Genomic DNA, 19,560 nt, shown 5'->3' with positions numbered 1-19,560 from the left:
GTTCTCATTCTGAATGAAGGAACGAACGAGGGGTCTCTTGTCCAATGTGCCGACCTGTCTTCAGAAATGAATGTAACTCATGGATAACCTGTCCCACAAAGAAGAGCTCGCCATCAATCAATCAAATGTATTTATATAGCCCTTCTTATATCAGCTGATATCTCAAAGTGCTGTACAGAAACCCAGCCTAAAACCCCAAACAGCAAGCAATGCAGGTGTAGAAGCACGGTGGCTAGGAAAAACTCCCTAGAAAGGCCCAAACCTAGGAAGAAACCTAGAGATGAACCAGGCTATGAGGGGTGGCCAGTCCTCTTCTGGCTGTGCCGGGTGGAGATTATAACAGAACATGGCCAAGATGTTCAAATGTTCATAAATGACCAGCATGGTCAAATAATAAATCAGGAATAAATGTCAGTTGGCTTTTCATAGCCGATCATTAAGAGTATCTCTACCGCTTCTGCGGTCTCTAGAGAGTTGAAAACAGCAGGTCTGGGACAGGTAGCACGTCCGGTGAACAGGTCAGGGTTCCATAGCCGCAGGCAGAACAGTTGAAACTGGAGCAGCAGCACGACAAGGTGGACTGGGGACAGCTAGGAGTCATCAGGCCCGGTAGTCCTGAGGCATGGTCCTAGGGCTCAGGTCCTCCGAGAGAGAGAATTAGAGAGAGCATACTTGAATTCACACAGGACACCGGATAAGACAGGAGAAGTACTCCAGATATAACAGACTGACCCTAGCCCCCCGACACATAAACTACTGCAGCATAAATACTGGAGGCTGAGACTCCAATAGGTAGAAAAACATTCAAAGGCCATTTTCTCAAAGCAGAATTACTTTCCCATTGTTCCTCAACTGTAGTGTATGACATACCATTTATCTAGCTCTGAGTCTCTACTTTATCCAATGTAGAAAACACAATTTCAAATTTTGCTACATAAAACTGAATCAAGGAGGGTCGGTCACATATGCATTGTTCCTACGAAGGCCAAACACACCGCATGGTGTGGAGTTTGAGTTTCAGTGCCTGGAGTTTGATAAACGGTGGTCAGATCACACCACACTAGTGGTGGGTTTGGCCTTCGAAGGAACAATGCAGAACATCCCTACTGTCAAATATGGTGCTGAATCCTTCATGTTGTTCGGAGGGGATTATTTTATTTTCTTCCACTCCTCCAACAAGTGCAAGCGTGTAACTGTAGTGGCTGTGTTCATGGCCCGTGTTGCTGTGTGTTTTGATGGGTAAACCAGGATCCTCCTTTTGATCCTGGTGACCCAGATGTGTTTCAGTCCGGGGTATTCTTATCGGACTTTAGCGGGTGTTTTCTAAACAGATGAAAGCTTGGCCCTGCTCTCTGTCTCTTGTCAACTCCCCTTCTCCTTCAGCAGAGTCATCTCCAGTATTTCCAAACCACCATAAAAGCGCCAGAGGTTCTGGATTAATGATCCCCCTCCCCGTGCTGGAATGCAGAGAGGGTAGAGAGGCCATCTTACCTTATTTAGTTCAGACACAGAGGATATTCTGCTGCTCCTCTCCCCTTGTCACTTCCAGGTAGATAGCACTCTCTCTGTCCTGTCTGTCTGTCTCTCTCTGTCTGTCTCTCTCTCTGTCCTGTCTGTCCTGTCTTTGTCTGTCTGTCTGTGTCTGTCTCTCCGTCTGTCTCTCTCTGTCTGCCTCTCTCTGTCTGTCTATGCCTCTCTCTCTCTGTCTCTCAGTCTGTCTCTGCCTCTGTCTCCCCCTGCCTCTCTCTCTCTGTCTCTCTCTGTGTCTGTCTGTCTCTGTCTCTGCCTCTCTCTCTCTCTCTCTCTCTCTGTGTCTGTCTCTGTCTCTGGAGGTCTGTCTGTTTTTATCGTTCCTCTTGTATTTTCTCGTCTTTTCTGAGTGGAGGAAGCGTGGGAGGAATGTGATACGAGGATGAAATCCTCTTCTGACATGTTGAAGCGATCATCTTAATGAGAATCAAGAGTCATATTGACGTCTTCTTCAGTATTTCTGAGTCATATTGAAGTCTTCTTCAGTATTTCTGAGTCATATTGAAGTCTTCTTCAGTATTTCTGAGTCATATTGAAGTCTTTTTCAGTATTTCTGAGTCATATTGAAGTATTTTTCAGTATTTCTGAGTCATATTGAAGTATTTTTCAGTATTTCTGAGTCATATTGAAGTATTTTTCAGTATTTCTGAGTCCTATTGAAGTATTTTTCAGTATTTCTGAGTCATATTGAAGTATTTTTCAGTATTTCTGAGTCATATTGAAGTCTTATTCGGTATTTCTGAGTCATATTGAAGTCTTCAGTATTTCTGAGTTATATTTGTTAATTGTTTTAAAAGTAACGTATCTAATCATCATTGTTGTTGAGAAGTTCTCGTCACCCCGTGTATTGTTTCCCTGAAATAATAATGTTTCCACTAGATGGCAGTGCTGCCTAATGTAAAACCATTCATCATGCTTGTGTAAGGAAGGGGATTGAGCGACCATTTTGTAATGAATAGTGATACAGGTGGTAGGCTACAGAGTGTCTTCTGTTTGACTGCGTGTAGTAAAGTATTGGTCCTTACAGGGATACATGGTCCATAGAAAAGCTCTGCAGCCACTGAAAGTAACTAACTCGCAACAGAAACAACCACTGAAAGTAACTAACTTATCCTGGTTATCCTGGTTATACTGCTTATCCTGCTTATCCTGCTTATCCTGCTTATCCTGGTTATCCTGCTTATCCTGGTTATACTGGTTATCCTGGTTATCCTGGTTATCCTGCTACTGCTGATCCTGGTTATACTGGTTATCCTGGTTATCCTGGTTATCCTGGTTATCCTGCTTATCCTAGTTATCCTGGTTATCCTGCTACTGCTGATCCTGGTTATACTGGTTATCCTGGTTATACTGGTTATCCTGCTTATCCTGGTTATACTGGTTATCCTGCTTATCCTGGTTATCCTGGTTATACTGCTACTGCTGATCCTGGTTATACTGGTTATCCTGGTTATACTGGTTATCCTGCTACTGCTGATCCTGGTTATACTGGTTATCCTGGTTATACTGGTTATCCTGCTTATCCTGGTTATCCTGGTTATCCTGCTACTGCTTATCCTGGTTATACTGGTTATCCTGGTTATACTGGTTATCCTGCTGATCCTGGTTATACTGGTTATCCTGGTTATCCTGGTTATACTGGTTATCCTGGTTATCCTGCTGATCCTGGTTATACTGGTTATCCTGGTTATACTGCTGATCCTGGTTATACTGGTTATCCTGGTTATACTGGTTATCCTGGTTATACTGCTGATCCTGGTTATACTGGTTATCCTGGTTATCCTGGTTATCCTGGTTATACTGCTGATCCTGGTTATACTGGTTATCCTGGTTATCCTGCTGATCCTGGTTATCCTGGTTATCCTGGTTATACTGCTTATCCTGCTTATCCTGGTTATCCTGCTTATCCTGGTTATCCTGCTTATCCTGGTTATCCTGGTTATACTGCTGATCCTGGTTATCCTGGTTATCCTGGTTATACTGCTTTAGAGGGAGATGAGAGGAGCAAGCTGTCTGACTTCTATCTCACATACGAGAGCGAGAGAATTTGTGTCTAAAGAAGAGTAACCAGTGTTTCCCCCGTCTGTCTGTGCCATCAGTCTTGGTTTAGAGCAGCTTAGAGGGTGGACGACTGCAAGGAGCCCTAGCGTCCCAGCTTCTGTTATTTTTTTAACATAATTTTGGTGCAGAGACCCACTGTCTTGGGAGAGGAGAGATAGGGGGAGAGAAGGAGAGGGGATACAGAGAGAGAGAGAGGAGGAGAGAGAGAGGAGGAGAGGGGGCTATAGGGAGATTGTTTCACTTTTGTTTATTATCCATTTCACTTGCTTTGGCAACATGTGTTATATATTATATATATTATTTAATATGTTATATGTTTCCCATGCCAATAAAGCGCGTTGAATTGAATAGAGAGAGAGACCAGGAGAGGGCGCTATAGGGAAGAAGAGAGAGAAAATGAGACAGGGGAGATAGAGAGGAAGCCAAGCTGTGCCAGATATACTGTGATATTATAGAATAGTAATGATTCTATATTACCTGAAGATCAGTGTTTTCTATATTAGGTTTCTGATTCTGGGTCCCAAATGGGACATGAGAAGAAGCGGGGGATGGTAAGAGAGGACAGGGGGATGATTACCTCAATCCACAAAAGTGGAGACAAATTTGACCCCAATAACTAGCGTGGGATACGCGTCGGGATATGCGTCAACAGTAACCTTGGGAAAATCCTCTGCATTATCATTAACAGCAGACTCGTACATTTCCTCAGTGAAAACAATGTACTGAGCAAATGTCAAGTTGTCTTTTTACCAATTTATCGTACGACAGACCACGTATTCACCCTGCACACCCTAATTGACAAACAAACAAACCAAAACAAAGGCAAAGTCCTCTCATGCTTTGTTGATTTCAAAAAAGCTTTTGATTCAATTTGGCATGAAGGCCTGCTGTATAAACTGATGGAAAGTGGTGTTGTGGGAAAAACATACAACATTATAAAATCCATGTACACAAACAACAAGTGTGCGGTTAAAATTGGCAAAGAACACACACATTTCTTTCCACAGGGCCGTGGGGTGAGACAGGGATGCAGCTTAAGCCCCACCCTCTTCAGCATATATATTAACGAATTGGCGAGGGCACTAGAACAGTCTGCAGCACCCGGCCTCACAATACTAGAATCTGAAGTCAAATGTCTACTGTTTGCTGATGATCTGGTGCTTCTGTCACCAACCAAGGAGGGCCTACAGCAGCACCTAGATCTTCTGCACATATTCTGCCGGACCTGGGCCTGGGCCCTGACAGTAAATGGTGTTCCGTTAAATTCTACATCCTCTAGAACCTGGAGAAGAGTCCCCAAAGCATGCTGGTCCTGGGGCTCTGTTCACAAACAGACCCCACAGAGCCCCAGGACAGCAGCACAATTAGACCCAACCAAATCATTAGAAAACAAAAAGATAATTACTTGACACATTGGAAATAATTAATAAAAAAACTGCGCAAACTAGAATGCTATTTGGCCCTAAACAGAGAGTACACAGTGGCAGAATACCTGACAACTGTGACTGACCCAAAATTAAGGAAAGCTTTGACTATGTACAGACTCAGTGAGCAAAGCCGTGCTATTGAGAAAGGCCGCCGTAGGCAGACCCGGCTCTCAAGAGAAGACAGGCTATGTGGACCCTGCCCACAAAATGAGATGGAAACTGAGCTGCACTTCTTAACCTCCTGCCCAATGTATGACCATATTAGAGAGACATATTTCCCTCAGATTACACAGACCCACAATTTTTTTTGTCAATTTTGATAAAGTCCCATATCTACTGGGTGAAATACCACAGTGTGACATTACAGCAGCAAGATTTGTGACCTGTTACCACAAGAAAAGGGCAACCAGTGAAGAACAAACACCATTGTAAATACAACCCATATTTATGTTTTATACTTTAACTATTTGCACATTTTTATAGTAATTTTTAAAATGTAACCTTTAATATGACATTTGACATTTGTAATGTCTTTATTATTTTGGAGTGTAATGTTTACTGTTCATTTTTATTGTTTATTTCACTTTTGTATATTATCTACTTCACTTGCTTTGGCAATGTTAACACATGTTTCCCATGCCAATCAATTGAATTGAGAGAGAGAGAGAGAGAGAAGGAGAGGGGGACGATTAGAGAGAGACGGAGAGAGAGAGAGACCCCCACTGAATCACTTAGTGTGTCGTCCATTAAAGGGAACTAACGTGACGGTCAGATGCATCACAGGTCACTGATGCAGACAGGGGGGATGATGTTCCATAAATCCTACAGTCATATTCTAATGTGATGGGTGAGAACCGCGTCGGCGGAGGGTTAGGGCCGCATCGGCGGAGGGTAAGGGCCGCGTCGGAGGAGGGTGAGGGCCGCGTCGGAGGAGGGTAAGGGCCGCGTCGGCGGAGGGTAAGGGCCGCGTCGGAGGAGGGTAAGGGCCGCGTCGGCGGAGGGTAAGGGCCGCGTCGGAGGAGGGTAAGGGCCGCGTCGGCGGAGGGTAAGGGCCGCGTCGGAGGAGGGTGAGGGCCGCGTCGGAGGAGGGTGAGGGCCGCGTCGGAGGAGGGTGAGGGCCGCGTCGGAGGAGGGTTAGGGCCGCGTCGGAGGAGGGTGAGGGCCGCGTCGGAGGAGGGTGAGGGCCGCGTCGGAGGAGGGTTAGGGCCGCGTCGGAGGAGGGTGAGGGCCGCGTCGGAGGAGGGTGAGGGCCGCGTCGGAGGAGGGTGAGGGCCGCGTCGGAGGAGGGTGAGGGCCGCGTCGGAGGAGGGTGAGGGCCGCGTCGGAGGAGGGTGAGGGCCGCGTCGGCGGAGGGTGAGGGGCGCGTCGGCGGAGGGTGAGGGCCGCGTCGGAGGAGGGTGAGGGCCGCGTCGGAGGAGGGTGAGGGCCGCGTCGGCGGAGGGTCAGGGCCGCGTCGGAGGAGGGTGAGGGCCGCGTCGGCGGAGGGTGAGGGCCGCGTCGGCGGAGGGTGAGGGCCGCGTCGGAGGAGGGTGAGGGCCGCGTCGGAGGAGGGTGAGGGCCGCGTCGGAGGAGGGTGAGGGCCGCGTCGGAGGAGGGTGAGGGCCGCGTCGGAGGAGGGTGAGGGCCGCGTCGGCGGAGGGTGAGGGCCGCGTCGGCGGAGGGTGAGGGCCGCGTCGGCGGGGGTTGAGGGCCGCGTCGGCGGGGGTTGAGGGCCGCGTCGGCGGAGGGTGAGGGCCGCGTCGGAGGAGGGTTAGGGCCGCGTCGGAGGAGGGTGAGGGCCGCGTCGGAGGAGGGTGAGGGCCGCGTCGGAGGAGGGTGAGGGCCGCGTCGGAGGAGGGTGAGGGCCGCGTCGGAGGAGGGTGAGGGCCGCGTCGGCGGAGGGTGAGGGCCGCGTCGGAGGAGGGTGAGGGCCGCGTCGGCGGAGGGTGAGGGCCGCGTCGGCGGAGGGTGAGGGCCGCGTCGGCGGAGGGTGAGGGCCGCGTCGGCGGGGGTTGAGGGCCGCGTCGGCGGAGGGTTAGGGCCGCGTCGGAGGAGGGTGAGGGCCGCGTCGGAGGAGGGTGAGGGCCGCGTCGGAGGAGGGTGAGGGCCGCGTCGGCGGAGGGTGAGGGCCGCGTCGGCGGAGGGTGAGGGGTGAGGGGCGCGTCGGCGGGGGGTGAGAGCATGTTGATGGAACACGGTATCATTAAGAGACCAGTCATACCCATGATCCATCATGTTTATCAACACCATAGAGAACAGTATTGATTAATACAGAAAGGACCCTGATGGGGGGGGAATGCTAATTAAGTGAAGCTGCTAATTCACAGTGGTCGTAATGAATCTTCTATATGCTTAATGTATCTCTGAATGGGCATCATTTATCATATGCTATTTTCGCCCTCTGAATCAACGGGTCAAGTCCTAACACTCAGAGAGAATATTCATGGTTCCCAAGAGTATCGAGACCAGATGCAGAAACATGATTTATTAATATAATAGGAATTGTTGGACAAAGAGAAACGTGGTGTGATCCACGTGGGAAGTGATCACGTTAATTCAGAAGGTTTTCCTCTTAAGTTGTCAACAGTAGTAGGCTGGGTATTTAATAACTCTCTATTGCAGCCGCCTGCATTGACGTCATAAAGAAACATTGTTTTATTATTGTACTGTAGTGTCATTCCATCCTGGTGTCTCCTCTGTCAACTGATTCTGATGAGTCATTCCGGAGGTTCCACAGCGCCCCCCCCCCCCCCCCCCCCCCCCACCAGCGTCCCCTCCGGTGTTCCCAGCATTCCTCCCCCCCCCTGGGAGCCACGCCTGCTTCCTGCATTCCATCTGGGTCAGAATTTGGATCTTTTCCCTGGTGGAACACAGTAGAGTGGAGCAAATCCATCCCTCCATCCCTCCAAGCTGATTTGGGTATGACCATAACATTATGTCAGCTGGACTAACATCCTGTGTAATCGTCCTACAGGTGCTCTCTCCAGTCCCATGACACTTCCTGTTCATATCTGATCCCTCTAAATACAAACTGAGGCTGATCCTTCTAAATACCAACTGAGGCTGATCCTTCTGAATACAAACTGAGGCTGATCCTTCTAAATACAAACTGAGGCTGATCCTTCTAAATACAAACTGAGGCTGATCCTTCTAAATACAAACTGAGGCTGATCCTTCTAAATACAAACTGAGGCTGATCCTTCTGATACAAACGGAGGCTGATCCTTCTGATACAAACTGAGGCTGATCCTTCTAAATACAAACTGAGGCTGATCCTTCTAAATACAAACTGAGGCTGATCCTTCTAAATACAAACTGAGGCTGATCCTTCTAAATACAAACTGAGGCTGATCCTTCTAAATACAAACTGAGGCTGATCCTTCTAAATACAAACGGAGGCTGATCCTTCTAAATACAAACGGAGGCTGATCCTTCTAAATACAAACGGAGGCTGATCCTTCTGATACAAACGGAGGCTGATCCTTCTAAATACAAACGGAGGCTGATCCTTGTGATACAAACGGAGGCTGATCCTTCTGATACAAACTGAGGCTGATCCTTCTGATACAAACTGAGGCGGATCCTGTTAAATACAAACTTGGGCTGCTTCCAAATTGACACCCTGTTCCCTATGGACTCTGGTGAAAAGTAGTGCACTGTATAGGGAATAGGGTGCCAATTTGGGACGTAGATTGTCGTTGTGGCGCACAGGTATTCCGTCTTTTCCCATTCGGTGAAAAACGGAGCGTTAACGGTGGAGGATTGGGATAGCCTCCTCTACGGACCCGAGGATCCATGACGCCGTCCGCATCGGCAGGCGGATCTGGGAACGCGTTGCGTCATCAGATCGTAGTGATTGTAGTGGAACTGAGGAGAGCGCTCATTCACGGGCCAGATCGTGAGATCTAAATGGCCCGGTCTCACAGAGAGTTCCGTTATTGTATTCCCGCTATTCATCATGTGGGATGTTTATTTTAATGTTGCTGACCTTTCCACGTTCCACGTGGCGCAGCCGTTACAGATAACAGACATGTAGAATCGAATGTAAATAATCTCTTGTGTTGTTTTTTGATTCTGTGGCAGGTAGAATGATCACGATATTGTAGTCTTTGTGCCTGGAGATGGTTATTGATATGAAAGCCATAAAAGCAGTGTCCAGCCACCTGGCTGTTCTAGTTCCCTTCTGATGCTTCAACTTTAGACTCGACATCCACGGTATTTTCTTTCTATAAATCTTTCGCTCTGCCGTTCGACTTTATAACGTCAGAGATCGCCAGAAATGATTCCTAGTCCCTCTGTAATGAAGTTTACCCAGCAGGGTTATATAAGCACACGAAATGACCAGTGAAGCCCTTCTCTAAGGGATGATTAGGAAAAGCCCTTGCAGATGAAGCCTTCATAAAAGTTTATACTTTTATAAAGCTTGCATTGTGTTATGGGTTATCATCTCATCTTGACCAATGAGAAGAGAATCAGAGTCCCCTGATTGTATCATCATGGATATTAGATAGTAGTTTCCTCTACTCTCTGTGTGTTTTCCTCAGTTTCCTCTACTCTCTGTGTGTTTCCCTCCGTTTCCTCTACTCTGTGTGTTTTCCTCAGTTTCCTCTACTCTGTGTGTTTCCCTCCGTTTCCTCTACTCTGTGTGTTTCCCTCAGTTTCCTCTACTCTCTGTGTTTTCCCTCAGTTTCCTCTACTCTCTGTGTGTTTTCCCTCCGTTTCCTCTACTCTCTGTGTTTCCCTCCGTTTCCTCTACTCTGTGTGTTTTCCCTCCGTTTCCTCTACTCTCTGTGTGTTTCCCTCCGTTTCCTCTACTCTCTGTGTGTTTTCCCTCCGTTTCCTCTACTCTGTGTGTTTTCCCTCCGTTTCCTCTACTCTCTGTGTGTTTTCCCTCAGTTTCCTCTACTCTCTGTGTGTTTCATCAGTTTCCTCTACTCTCTCTGTTTCATCAGTTTCCTCTACACTCTGTGTGTTTCATCAGTTTCCTCTACTCTGTGTGTTTCCCTCCGTTTCCTCTACTCTCTGTGTGTTTTCCCTCAGTTTCCTCTACTCTCTGTGTGTTTCTCTCAGTTTCCTCTACTCTCTGTGTGTTTCATCAGTTTCCTCTACTCTCCCCGTGTTTCCCCTCAGTTTCCTCTACTCTCTGTGTGGTTTCCCTCAGTTTCCTCTACTCTCTGTGTGGTTTCCCTCAGTTTCCTCTACTCTCTGTGTGGTTTCCCTCAGTTTCCTCTACTCTGTGTGTTTCATCAGTTTCCTCTACTCTCTGTGTGTTTTCCCTCAGTTTCCTCTACTCTCTCTGTGTTTCATCAGTTTCCTCTACTCTGTGTGTTTCATCAGTTTCCTCTACTCTGTGTGTTTCCCTCCGTTTCCTCTACTCTCTGTGTGTTTTCCCTCCGTTTCCTCTACTCTCTGTGTGTTTCCCTCCGTTTCCTCTACTCTCTGTGTGTTTTCCCTCCGTTTCCTCTACTCTGTGTGTTTTCCCTCCGTTTCCTCTACTCTCTGTGTTTCCCTCCGTTTCCTCTACTCTCTGTGTGTTTTCCCTCAGTTTCCTCTACTCTCTGTGTGTTTCATCAGTTTCCTCTACTCTCTCTGTTTCATCAGTTTCCTCTACACTCTGTGTGTTTCATCAGTTTCCTCTACTCTGTGTGTTTCCCTCCGTTTCCTCTACTCTCTGTGTGTTTTCCCTCAGTTTCCTCTACTCTCTGTGTGTTTCTCTCAGTTTCCTCTACTCTCTGTGTGTTTCATCAGTTTCCTCTACTCTCCCCGTGTTTCCCCTCAGTTTCCTCTACTCTCTGTGTGGTTTCCCTCAGTTTCCTCTACTCTGTGTGGTTTCCCTCAGTTTCCTCTACTCTCTGTGTGGTTTCCCTCAGTTTCCTCTACTCTCTGTGTGGTTTCCCTCAGTTTCCTCTACTCTCTGTGTGTTTCATCAGTTTCCTCTACTCTCTGTGTGTTTTCCCTCAGTTTCCTCTACTCTCTCTGTGTTTCATCAGTTTCCTCTACTCTTTGTGTGTTTCATCAGTTTCCTCTACTCTGTGTGTTTCCCTCCGTTTCCTCTACTCTCTGTGTGTTTTCCCTCAGTTTCCTCTACTCTCTGTGTGTTTCATCAGTTTCCTCTACTCTCTCTGTGTGTTTTCCCTCAGTTTCCTCTACTCTCTCTGTGTGTTTCCCTCAGTTTCCTCTACTCTCTCTGTGTGTTCCCACACTATGCTACCATAGCTGGTCTATAGAAACACACCGACCAGAAGTAGGTACAGTTAATTATGGTCATTGTAGTTAATTACCACATTTTCTGCGGTAAACTATGTTGAATATTGGTCTGTTGGAAACTACAACTCCCTACTACATCACACAGTTCAGGCTGGATCTGATTTATCTCTACAGAAACTACAACGGTCTAGGTATAGTGTAGCCAACAGGAGGAGGGTCTAGGTATAGTGTAGCCAACAGGAGGAGGGTCTAGGTATAGTGTAGCCAACAGGAGGAGGGTCTAGGTATAGTGTAGCCAACAGGAGGAGGGTCTAGGTATAGTGTAGCCAACAGGAGGAGGGTCTAGGTATAGTGTAGCCAACAGGAGGAGGGTCTAGGTATAGTGTAGCCAATAGGAGGATGGTCTAGGTATAGTGTAACCAATAGGAGGAGGGTCTAGGTATAGTGTAGCCAACAGGAGGAGGGTCTAGGTATAGTGTAGCCAATAGGAGGAGGGTCTAGGTATAGTGTAGCCAATAGGAGGAGGGTCTAGGTATAGTGTAACCAATAGGAGGAGGGTCTAGGTATAGTATAACCAACAGGAGGAGGGTCTAGGTATAGTGTAGCCAACAGGAGGAGGGTCTAGGTATAGTGTAGCCAACAGGAGGAGGGTCTAGGTATAGTGTAGCCAACAGGAGGAGGGTCTAGGTATAGTGTAGCCAACAGGAGGAGGGTCTAGGTATAGTGTAGCCAACAGGAGGAGGGTCTAGGTATAGTGTAGCCAATAGGAGGAGGGTCTAGGTATAGTATAACCAATAGGAGGAGGGTCTAGGTATAGTGTAGCCAACAGGAGGAGGGTCTAGGTATAGTGTAGCCAATAGGAGGAGGGTCTATGTATAGTGTAGCCAATAGGAGGGTCTAGTTATAGTCACTACTTTAGAGCAGGGCCAATGGGGGTTATTTGGGAATGGTTAACGAACAGTGAAAGAGATACATTTTCAATCATACCACATCTTGGCCTATCGTGTGTGTCTGTGAGTAGGTGTTTGTGTGTCCGGCTGTCTCTATAATGTCCTTGGAGCAGTCTTTGTCAGAGTCAGAGCAACTCATTTCTCTTAAAATACCATTTCCTGTTCAAAGCTTCACGCGTCAAATGATTAGTCTGCTAGCCCTCCCGTTGGTCTACAGTAAGACGTCACAGAAGTGGAATTCATTTTAGACGCCTCTCCACTTTTCCGTGTCAGTGTGGACTGTAAAAAAAAAAAGAAGATTTATCGTTAACTTCGTCATCAGTCAGTGGGTCAGTGTGGGAGAGCGTATTTTGATAGTTAGCTTCCCTCACAGATTCATAAGATGAGTCTCTTTTCCTCTCTTCTGTCCTCCCTCTACACACACACACCTCCGTGTTATCGTCCACTTCAGAGTTGAATCAGAAGAGACTCATAAGACTCATAAGGGCAGGAATAGTGAGGTTTTACCAGAAATCAATTTTTATTTATCTAATGACTAGCCCCTTTTTTTTTTTTTTTTGATTTCTCAACTTTCTTGGAAAAGTGACGTTCACAGTGAAGTCAACATGTATCTCCCAATCACCGGGCTGTCACGCTGACCACACCGCGCGCGTCAACAAGCGTCTGCGTAGCCAGGCGCTAAAATAGAACTTGGTTCTATTTGTGAAGCGTGACGTGCTGCAAGTCCCGCCTCTCCCATCTCCTCATTGGTTGTTAGGAGCATATACCCACGTGGGTGATTGAAAGATGAACTGAGGTTCATACTCCAGGCCAGTTGGTGGTGGTAATGCACCTTAAAGTTGGTTGCCAACCGCCATATAAAATCCACAGAAGAAGAAGAGGAAGAAGAAACCTGAAGGAGGAGAGATTACCAGAAACTAACTCGGTTTACCATTTTATCTGTGGATTAATTGTCAGAGTAGAGGACCTTGTGAATTTCAGGTAAAATAACAACCCAATGTTTATATCCCAGGATAAATTAGCTAGAAACAGCTAGCTAGCTGAATAGCCGTGAATGTTGAATGCTTTTCTGTGTTCCAATCGCACGTTGTGTTAGCTTATCCAAGTTTATCATTTTAAAAGGCTTATTGATCATTAGAAAACCCTTTTGCAATTATGTTAGCACAGCTGAAAACTGTAGTTCTGATTAAAGAAGCAATAAAACTGGCCTTTAGACTAGTTGAGTATCTGGAGCATCAGCATTTGTGGGTTCGATTACAGGCCAGGCCAGAAACAAATAACTTTCTTCTGAAACTCGTTAGTCTATTATTGTTCTGAGAAAAAAAGGCTATTCCATGAGCGAAATTGCCAAGAAACTGAAGATCTCGTACAACGTTGTGTACTACTCTCTTCACAGAACAGCGCAAACTGGCTCTAACCAGAATAGAAAGAGGAGTGGGAGGCCCCGGTGCACAACTGACCAAGAGGACAAGTACATTAGAGTGTCTAGTTTGAGAAACAGATGCCTCACAAGCCCTCAACTGGCAGCTTTATTAAATAGTACCCTGCAAAACATCAGTCTCAACATCAACAGTGAAGAGGTGACTCAGGGATGCTGGCCTTCTAGGCAGAGTTGCAAAGAAAAAGCCATAACTCAGACTGGCCAATAAAAAGAAGAGATTAAGATGGGCAAAAGAACACAGACACTGGACAGAGGAACTCTGCCTAGAAGGCCAGCATCCCGAAATCACCTCGTGGGCCCTGGTCTATAGTAGTGCACTATACAGGGCCCTGGTCTAAAGTAGTGCACTATATAGGGCCCTGGTCTAAAGTAGTGCACTATACAGGGCCCTGGTCTAAAGTAGTGCACTATACAGGGCCCTGGTCTAAAGTAGTGCACTATACAGGGCCCTGGTCTAAAGTAGTGCACTATATAGGGCCCTGGTCTAAAGTAGTGCACTATACAGGGCCCTGGTCTAAAGTAGTGCACTATACAGGGCCCTGGTCTAAAGTAGTGCACTATACAGGGCCCTGGTCTAAAGTAGTGCACTATACAGGGCCCTGGTCTAAAGTAGTGCACTATACAGGGCCCTGGTCTAAAGTAGTGCACTATACAGGGAATAGGGTGCCATTTGAGATGTAGACCCATTGTTTGTAGGTCAATAGAAAATATCTGGGATCTTTTATTTCAGCTCATGAAACATGGGACCAACACTTTTACATGTTGTGTTTCTATGTGTGTTCAGTGTAACCCCTGTTATCCTCTACTTCTAGATTATCAGAGAATAACAGTCTAATACTGGTGCTCTGTCTGGCTGCGGCCAGGCTACGACCAGGCTGCGGCCAGGCTACGACCAGGCTGCGACCAGGCTACGGCCAGGCTGCGGCCAGGCTGCGACCAGGCTGCGGCCAGGCTGCGACCAGGCTGTGGAGAGCCATACCATTATGAAAGGCTTTGTTGTGGTTTATCCTTGCTGACTGCAGCTAGAAAGGGCTTTGACCTTCACTGCACTTTAATATCCACGGTTACTGTTTAACAAAACAGTCCAGACTCAAGATGTCTGGTGTCCGCCTGTCTGTTCCCGGGTTACTAACCAGTTTCCAATAAATGCCTTTTGTAATTAGTAGAAAGTATTTTCCCAACCAAGCAGGTTGCCCCGTAGTCTTAGTGAAAACAAAAAATAGCACTGCCTTTATAAACCTTATACGTCCCAAATGACACCATATTCCCTACGTAGTGCACTACCTTTGACCAGAGCCCTATTGGACCCTATTCCCTACGTAGTGCACTACTTTTCTCCAGAGCCCTATAGAACCCTATTCCCTACATAGTGCACTACTTTAGACCAGAGCTTTATGGGACCTGCTCAGGAGTAGTGCACTATATAAGGAATAGGGGGTAATTTGAGACGCATGCGCTGATGTCACTGAGGATTTGGGCTCGGCTCTAGAGATTGACACAGCCCTCTGGTACTGCTTTAATGGGCATCACGGCAACCCCCCCCCCCCATGGGATCCATTTTGTGCCCTCCGTTCGTTATACTGTGTGCACTTGCCAAATCTTCATGTGGAAGTGGAGTTTATTGCCCTTTGGGCGCCATTACGTGCCCTCTGGTGTATTACATGATGCACCCCTGCCAAGACACGGCTGACTGGTGCTGTTGTAATGTAATAGTTAGTGCAACAGATTGCCCAGGGGCGCCATTTTGTGCCCTTTGGTCCTCCTACACTAGTGTTCCTTAATCCTGGTCCAGGGGACCTAAATGGGTGCACGTTTTAGTTTTTGGCCTTCCACTACACACCTGATTTAACTTATCAACTCCTCATCGAGACTTTGATGTGAATCAGGTCTGTTAGTGCTCGGGCCAAAACAAAACATGTGTAACGCTTTAGGTCCCGAGGACCGGGATTAAGAAACACTAGTGTAGAGGACCAAAGGGCACAAAATGGCCTCCGTTACATTATAACAGCACCAGACAGAATTAAGAAACACTGCTTTACACATTCAAATTCCAGCTTTCTTTAATTATATGGTGAAGAGGGTCAGTGCCACTAGACTGCCCGTGGGGGCCATTCCGTGCCCTATGGTAAACTGCTCACTGACTCAGACAACTCTCATCTTACTGGTCCAGTGGATGTACAGTAGTCTAGATTGGTGTGCTGAGATTGGCAATATAGCTCACCTGGTGCCATTGTGTGTCCTCAGTTTCCCAGCCTATGGGTTGTAATACTGTAAAGCCAATTAGAAGGCAATGGGTTGTGGAAACTGAGCTCCACAGAGAGAGATACTGTGGAAACAGAGAGAGAGAGAGAGACTGTGGAAACAGAGAGAGAGAGAGAGACTGTGGAAACGGAGAGAGAGAGAGAGACTGTGGAAACAGAGAGAGAGAGAGAGAGAGAGACTGTGGAAACGGAGAGAGAGAGAGACTGTGGAAACAGAGAGAGAGAGAGAGAGACTGTGGAAACAGAGAGAGAGAGAGAGAGACTGTGGAAACAGAGAGAGAGAGAGAGACTGTGGAAACGGAGAGAGAGAGACTGTGGAAACAGAGAGGAATCTAAACTCCACAGAGAGAGATACTGTACCTTCATGACTCTGTAAGGAGCCAAAGGAGGAGCGGGTTGGGTTGGGCCGGGCCGAGGGTCGGGTTAGTTCGGGTCAGGTCGGGTTGAGCTCGCTTGGCCCTGGCTGGGTGCACACACACACACACACTTAACGTTGGGCAGCTGCCGGGTTCTCTGAAGCCATAAAAGGGGGATGATTTAAAATGGCAGGTAGTAGAAGAAGTAATACAACGTAGGTAGGCAGGGTTGTAATCATGTTTGGATTGAAACCATAAACATTTAATTAAATGTTCTGAAGCCTGAGGTTCTGTCTGCTGTGTCAGCAGAGAGAGAGAATGTAGATATTACGTTGTCTGTAAAGACCATGACGATATCTGGTCCGGACGAAACTCCAGCTGAATGCAGTTGTCCCAAATGGCACCCTGTTCCCTACAGTGTGCACTACTTTTGACCAGAGCCTTATGGGCTACTCTAATGTAGTGCACTATATAAATAATAGTGTGCCATTTGGGACACAGCTATACACCCGCCTGCTGCTTGCAAACATAAGATACTCTCTCCTGTGTTTCCGTTTAAAGACCAAGGTGGGGGAGAGCACTGGTTCTGGCCGCCTACAGATCTGCCTTTCATCTAAGACGGGGCAGCAAAATCCCCTTGAAGTAAATTTCTGGACTGATATGATATGACTGAAATGCTGAATTGACTGAGATAACGTGTGGAATACTTTTGGAGGTCGAGGAACAAAGAAGAGGCTTCTTCCTGACTGTGTTTCTCCTGCTAGACCTGAGAATGTTGTCGTTTTAGTATGTTTAGAACTAGGGTTGTAAAGAGTCGGAAACTTTACGGACATTTTCCAATGGATTTTAATTTGGGGAATTTGGGGAATTTTGCTTAAATTCATTAAAAAAAAGTTTGTTTATAACAGTGAACCTTTTTTGTGGGATAACACATAAGGCAATTCTAGGTCTTGCGGCATATTTTGGTTAAACTATTCTCAATTCAATGGAATTGCAACTCTCTGCATGCACAGTGCATTCTTCCATCACATGTACAGCTGATTCTCAACATCTTGCACACTAATGAGATGCTATTGAGCCCACACTACTACACAGTCTGAGCCAAGGACTACATGCTTTCTGGTAAGTTATGATTACAATACTGGGTGGGGTGAATATATCTTATATGACATGATTTCTTTGTTAACTAGTAAATAGTAGCCTACAGAAAAGTGTGTTTAAATTATTTCTAACTCGTTAACAATTTCTGCTAGTTAGTTTTTGCTACCATGTGGGTTTTAGCTTGCTTGAGCCTGCTATCTGAGGAGTGTTAATTCACCTGTTTCCATACATGTTTAATTTTTAAACATTTATCTTACAAAGGAGTTGTTTAATCTAACTGCTTAACTATTTATCTGCACATGGAATTGTATATTCGTTTTTTTTTACTCCTATTTTTCTAATCTTTACAGGAAAATGTCACGGGCACTATCTGATGTGTGGAGACATTTCACTACATTTGCAAATACTGTGCCAAATCATATGTGAAGAATGCAACAAAGAAACATTTGGCCAAGTGCATAAAGTTCCCTCAGCGCTCACACCAAGTAACCTCTGACAAAAGTCCCTCTACTTCTATTCGAGGTGAAAATGAAGAATCAGACACCTTATCGATAGCAACAGCTCATGGTCCTCCTGGAATCAGAAGTTTTTTTTTTTACTCAATGGAGGAACGTAGTCAGAGAAATGCTGATGAATGTCTTGATCGAGCTGTGTATGCAACTGGTTCACCTCTGATGCTCACAGGCAATGTGTATTGGAAGAGATTTCTGAATGTTCTTCGCCCAGCATACACCCCTCCAACCAGACATGCTTTATCTACTCATTTGCTGGATTCAGAGTTCAACAGAGTTCAAGTGAAGGTCAAGCAAATCATGGAGAAAGCAGACTGTATTGCAATCATCTCTGATGGGTCGTCGAATGTTCGTGGGCAAGGAATAATTAACTACATCATCTCCACCCCTCAACCAGTATTCTACAAGAGCACAGACACATTGGTCTCTACATCGCAGATGAGCTGAAGGCAGTCATCAATGACCTTGGACCACAGAAGGTATTTGCACTGGTGACAGACAATGCTGCGAACATGAAAGCTGCTTGGTCTAAAGTGGAGGAGTCCTACCCTCACATCACACCCATTGGCTGTGCTGCTCATGCGTTGAATCTGCTCCTCAAGGACATCATGGCACTGAAAACAATGGATACACTCTACAAGAGAGCCAAGGAAATGGTTAGGTATGTGAAGGATCATCAAGTTATAGCAGCAATCTACCTCACCAAGCAGTGTGAGAAGAATAAGAGCACCACATTGAAGCAGCCCAGCAACACCCGTTGGGGTGGTGTTGTCATCATGTTTGACAGTCTCCTGGAGGGGAAGGAGTCTCTCCAAGAAATGGCCATATCACAGTCTGCTGATATGGACAGCCCCATCAAGAGGATCCTCCTGGATGATGTGTTTTGGGAGAGAGTGGTAAGCAGCCTGAAACTCCTGAAACCTATAGCAGTAGCCATTGCACGGATTGAGGGAGACAATGCCACCCTGTCTGATGTTCAGACTCTGCTTGCAGATGTAAGAGAAGAAATCCGTACTGTCCTGCCCACTTCACTGTTGCTCCAATCAGAGGAAACTGCAGTTCTGAAAGTTATCAAAAAGCGTGAAGACTTCTGCCTGAAGCCCATACACGCCGCAGCGTACATGTTGGACCCCAAGTATGCTGTCAAGAGCATCCTGTCTGGTGCAGAGATCAACAAGGCCTATGGTGTCATCACTACCGTGTCTCGCCACCTTGGCTTGGATGAGGGCAAGGTTCTTGGCAGTCTGGCCAAGTACACTTCCAAGCAAGGACTTTGGGATGGAGATGCAATATGGCAGTCGTGCCAACACAACTCATCAGCCACCTGGTGGAAGGGACTTTGTGGATCTGAGGCTCTTTCCTCTGTGGCCTCCATCATCCTCCAAATCCCACCAACATCAGCCGCCTCAGAGCGCAACTGGTCCTTGTTTGGGAACACACACCAAAGCACACAACAGGCTGACCAATACAAGGGTTGAAGAATTGTCTATCCGGGGAAATTTGCGGCTTTTTGAGCCTGACAACGAGCCATCCTCAACAAGGTTGGAAAGTGACAGTGAAGATGAGGCCTCAGAGTCTGATGTTCAAGAGGTGGACATTGAGGAGGTCCAGGGAGAAGACATGGAAGCCTGAGAGGAAGACAACCAAAGCTTTAGTTTTTAGACTATAATTTTACAGATGTATGTTGAAAACGTTTTTATGAGATGGATCATTGGGGATCATTCAATATTCCCTT

This window comes from Salvelinus namaycush, chromosome 33, assembly GCF_016432855.1.
Source record: "Salvelinus namaycush isolate Seneca chromosome 33, SaNama_1.0, whole genome shotgun sequence".
In the NCBI taxonomy this organism is placed as follows: domain Eukaryota; kingdom Metazoa; phylum Chordata; class Actinopteri; order Salmoniformes; family Salmonidae; genus Salvelinus; species Salvelinus namaycush.
Note: the sequence above shows the minus strand (reverse complement) of the source record.